Here is a 6,000-nt window from a genome sequence, read left to right as displayed (position 1 = left end):
GTTTCAGCTTTCTTGAAGAGGGCAGCAGGTTTTCCTCAAGGACTTCTCTGTACTTTGCTCCATTCGTTTTCCCTGTTTTTTTGCATACTTCAAATGGGATTCAAGGTGGGCTTTCTTGAGTAATGGCTTCCTTGTTGCCACCCTACCATAGAGACCAGATTTGTGGAGTGCTTGGGATATTGTTGTCACATGCATACTTTGACCAGTCTTGTCCATAAAAGCCTGTAGCTCTTGCAAAGTTGCCATTGGCCTCTTGGTAGCCTCTCTGATCAGTCTCCTTCTTGCTCGGTCATCCAGTTTGGAGGGAAGGCCTGATCTAGGCATGGTCTTGGTGGTGCCATACACCTTCCACTTCTTAATAATCGTCTTGACCATGCTCCAAGGGACATTCAAGACCTTTGATATTTTTTTATACCCATCCCTTGATCTGTGCCTTTCAACAACTTTGTCCCAGAGTTCTTTTGAAAGCACCTTGGCGCTCATGGTTGAGTCTTTGCTTTGAAATGCACTACCCAGCATAGGGAACCTACAGGAACTGCTGAATTTATCCTGAAATCATGTGAATCACTACAATTTAACACAGGTGAAGGTCACTTAACTTGATGTGTGATTTTGAAGGTGATTGGTTACACCTGTATTTGGAAGTTGTGGGGTAGGATGTGTAGATAAATGAAAAAAAAAAAAAACAATTTGAATGCATTTTAATTCCAGACTATAAGGCAACATATATATATATATATATATATATATATATATATATATATATATATATATATATATATATATATATATATATATATATATACAATGCTTTAAAAAATTTTTTCCATAACACGATGTGCTAACATATTGTGATGCAAGTTTCCTTTGAAATTTTAATGTTCTATTGTGTGTGTGTGTGTGTGTGTGTGTATATATATATATATATATATATATATATATATATATATATATATAAAATGTGTCCCGTCAATAGGCAATTATCATGTGGTATGTTATGCAGATTAGGAAGTTTTTGGTTAAATGCAGCAGCCTCACCCAGTTGCCTCCCATTAAAATTATCTGAATTTGAAATCGAGAGACAACCAATACTATAAATTGTGCCTGGAATACCTGACTTATTCAACACCCTGTAGTTACGCAAACTCAATTTACATCAAATATACATTAAGTCTGGAACTAAAAATGGCTCTGAGATGCTACAGTATGAACTAAAACTAATCTGAGAGTTGTTAACAAAATTTCAGAATCTTTTTTTAAAAGCGTCAGTTTTAAATGTTCTTTAAGGCTAATGTGGGGATTAAACAGCAAAACCTCTTAGGTTAACCTTAACCCTAACTTAAAGGTTAAGAAAGGGTTAATGAATGTAAAATGCTTTTTAATCAGTGTACAGGCCCTGTGTTCTTGGCTGTCAGGACGTCCAGTTTTCTACACCCGGTATCCAGATACTGAGTGAAAGCATTTCCCTCATTCACTCTATTCATCCTAAGCCTTCGTTTGTTCTTCGCCATTATTATTTCTGTCAAGGGGTTCACTGGTTTTGTTGTCTTTGCCAGTCCGAAGGGAACTGCAGGTGCAATAACAGTATCAGCCATTTTTCTTGGAAGGTGTTATCTCTACGAGGTTGACATGATCTCTTTGTGTGATCACTTTACTTCCAATATGCTTTTCAGGCAGCATAATCTTTAGTGCAGATGATAAACTAGTTCATTTTACCTTATAGAGACCATTTCAGATCCCAAGAGCACAATCATTATGACGTGTTTATATTTTGTGCTGTGGTCCGTTGAACCATTCTACAGAGCAAAGTTCTGAGGCAGTTTTATCTGGCCTTCAAAAAATGATTTTATTTAAGCAGAAATTCACAAAGCAGAGCTAAAACATTGCGTACCTGTAGGTGGAATATAGAGCAAGGGCTCTGAAAATAGGGCAGTATTAAGGTCATGTGACCGCTCTGCAGGCAGATGTAAATAGCGTGTTGAGTATTTTATAAAATTACAACATGAGGAATCAGCTACCAAAGAATACGTTCTGCAAAGAATAAAGAACAAGGCAGCTAAAGGAGTTTGAATGCATATGTACCGTGGGCTAGGCCTTGAATGGGTTTTTTCTTTTGTAGAAATGTTTTCACACTAACTTTTGTACTTGATAACATTAATTTACAAATTCAGTTGATGCCTATGGGGGGGGGTGTTGCAAGCCAACTCAATGTGATTTTGCAAGTTGTATTTGATTGTGCAGGGTAGTGGCGAAAAAAGTAACTTATGCAAGGCTCAAGTTCCGTCTGTTTTGTGTGCATGACAGTTCCACGTATGAGGTAACGGCTGGATGTTTTAGTTACAGTTTTCAGAAATTAAGATTCAAGAGTTATGTTTTTTTGTGCATGTTCTACTGGTTTTACTCAAAGTGATTCCTGTTCAGGTATTTATGAATGGGAATAATAATATGCACTTCTTTCTTGTTTGATAACCAGGAAAAAATAACTGTGTTTCTAAAATGTTCAATTAAAAAAAAGGTGCCTAATTTTAAAGGTTTGATAAAAACTTGTTTAGTTTTTGCAATTTATTTTATTTACTAAAATTAAAGTGTTTAAAATATAAGTTTTCACTCCGTGCATATGTGATTTTCACCTTTCACAATATGTATTCACATGAGTAAAGCACAGTTTAGATTAGGTTTATTTATAGTGTTACAGGTTTAAAGCTATAAAAGGTTTTTAATTTGACATTTTCCCAAGGAGTGTTAGTGGGTGGCAGTGGCTAATGTAGCTGAACAGTTAGAGGGGATTGAAACTGCAGTCGGACAAAGCTAGCTGGCAGCTGAAACATCAAGCCCTGCCTATCAGCTGTGCTTGTATCCCTTTACCTTGTTCTGTCCATCTGGTTCCACTATATAAATTATAAACAGCAATGTACGTTTCCAGAGCCTCTTTTCCTATAAGGTCCATTAAAAGAGGCAGCGTGCCCCAGTCAGGTTGACTGTTAATTTATCTTGCTCCACTTCATTAGAAACCTGACAGCTTTGTTTACATTTCCCAAAGGTAGTGTCAGATGCAGGTATGGGCTCTCAAGCTCTCTTCCCTCCTTCATGCATACTTGACACTCTTGTCACTGAACCAAATAGGCCCGCTCCTGCTGCCACTTGCAGCTGCTGGAGGTTATGAATGTCATCTGCAAACTCTACTATTGCAAAACATATTTTAAAATACTGCACTGATAATGTTGTCTATTAAAGGGATTTATATAATCACATCACAAGACTTTGAAGTATTGCCTATGCGTGTGTGCTGCTCTTAAATGGTCTCTTTCCATTCTCCAAGTTAATGGAAGATTACAGTACAAGGTTGTAACAGTAATACTGACTGACATTCAGGTTACCGTTTTCCATTAGTTAGGTAAAGAATATAACAGTGGTGTAAATTCTAAAGATCATAGGATATCTGGGATCACCAGTTCAAGCTGTGTTAGCATGTGTGTATTCACTTCTTGCCAGATTAAATACATTCTAACATACATGGATAATATTCGCTGGCTTTTATTTCCACATCCATGTTATTATTGTGTAAAGCATAGCAAAGTGTCATAGAGCACAGTGAAAGCATGGTGAGGCATAGCTAAGCAATGTAAAAAATAGCGAGGTGTTTCAAAGCATATTAATCAACATGGTAAAGCAGGGTAAAACAGCAAAAATAATGTGTTGAACATTTATAAAAGCATACACAAAAGGTATATCTGTAGCACTAAATTACAGATGGTCTTTAATATTTAATTTAAATAAGTTACTTTTACAACCACCAAGAAGAAATTGGAGGCATTCAAGTGCCTTGATGGAAAACTGAAAGAAACCCCTTTAAACAAATATGCATTTTCATAAATAGTTTATGGGGACAAAAGAACTGGCTGCTCTTCCAGCTGCACATACCGACTTATTTCCTGTTTTGAATACAAAAACATTATAAAACGTTGCCGGTCTTCCCAAAGTGTATTCAGATCCTAGTAGCTTGCTCTTAACCCTATTTACAGTCCACTGTATTCTCTTTTATAGTTGCACAATAATGTAATCCCAGTGAAGCAGCTGAAGTCTCTCAAACTGTCCATAGATGTCACTAACTAACTGATTAACCCTGATTCTTGTACAAACCAAGCGGAGACCTCCACTAAAAACATACTTTCAGCAACAGATTGTCAGAGTTACTTTTGCACCCCATTCAGAATTCATACTCTTCTGTTATTTTTTTTTAATTCATGATTCCTCTTATAATTGATTCAGATGATGTTCCAGATGGACCCATATGTTTATATATATATATATATATATATATATATATATATATATATATATATATATATATATATATATATATATATATATAGATATTATATATATATATATATATATATATTATATATATATAGAATTATTACTATAGCATTATGCATACGTATTATATATCGTAAGCATACATTTATATATTTGTCATATTATTTTTTGTCTATCTATTTATAATTGTTACATGTGTTATTGTGTATAGAATGTCCCAAAGCTGTAACTCATGAATTATTTTAGTTTTGTGAAAGATTTTAGTTTTTGATGCTTTATACAAAGTTTGATATTTATAAAGCTGTTCTATTGCAGGCTTCTTTAGAAACAGACTAAAAACATTACAAAAATCCCAACAAATATTTTATCCATCAGACATACTTCTGCTTACTTCAGTAATCAATTCAAATGAAATCAGGGAGGGAAGGGGGGCACACATCAAGGATGACATTAGCATTAATTAGAAATTCCGCATTCAACACTAAGTATGTGGGAAACCAAATGGCTGATTCTGATGGTTCCCTTTGATCCATTATCTCCAGACTTGTAGAGGTTTTATTCCCAAGCATTCTTATGGGGGTTTCTCATGTGTAACCTTCCAGTTGTGACAGCGCAGATAATCCCAGTACAGTTTGCATGCATAACTTCTGGGGGGTTGGTAATTCAGGAAACAAGAAAATGAGACATCCATCTCAATTTTAGTTTTCCACACATACAGATGAGATGGAAATCATTCCAATGCCCATGTATTTGAAAAGGAATAGAGTAGTTTCTTTCTGCTATGAGTGACAGCTGCCTTAGAGCTTGGATTCAGGTCAGTTAGATTTAATGAAGTATCATTGATCTGAAGGATAGACTTGCATGCTTTTAAGAACATAAGAACATAAGAAAGTTTACAAACGAGAGGAGGCCATTCAGCCCATCTTGCTCGTTTGATTGTTAGTAGCTTATTGATCCCAAAATCTCATCAAGCAGCTTCTTGATTTAAAATTTATAATATATATATATATATATATATATATATATATATATATATATATATATATATATATATATATGTATGTGTGTGTGTGTGTGTGTGGTGTGTGTGTGTGTGTATATATATATACACACACACACACACAAACTTTTTTTTGGTAACTATTACTGGACAGCTAAGCTGTTTACTGGTTTCACAAAACTATTTTTAAACACACATCAAATGCAGAAAAAGTTCACACAGTACCCTTAACCCACCCAGATTTCTTCAGTGACAGCCTCACTTCACACAGACTGGAGACTGTCTAGAACAAACATTCCTCTTGGTTTAAATACCTGCCTGCTAGTTGCAGGCACTGATAACACCGTGTAACAATTTTTTTTTTTTTTTTTTTTTTTTTTTGTTCCTGGGTAGTAAGTGTTATTTCCTAATTGCTTATGCCTCAGAAGTATAGAAAATGGCTATTATTCCCCACAAACTTTGCTTTTGTGACCAGGACAGTGATTTTTCAAAATATCACTATTTCCAATGGAAAAACGGGCAAATGTGTGTCTTTTCGTTCACATAAAGTCAGAAAAAAACAAACATATATATATATATATATATATATATATATATATATATATATATATATATATATATATGTATTTATACCGAAGTAATACAAAAATGACTACAAAAGATTTAGAAGTGAGTAGTTT

This window comes from Polyodon spathula, chromosome 8 (genome assembly GCF_017654505.1).
Source record: "Polyodon spathula isolate WHYD16114869_AA chromosome 8, ASM1765450v1, whole genome shotgun sequence".
NCBI classification, from domain to species: Eukaryota; Metazoa; Chordata; class Actinopteri; order Acipenseriformes; family Polyodontidae; genus Polyodon; species Polyodon spathula.
Note: the sequence above shows the minus strand (reverse complement) of the source record.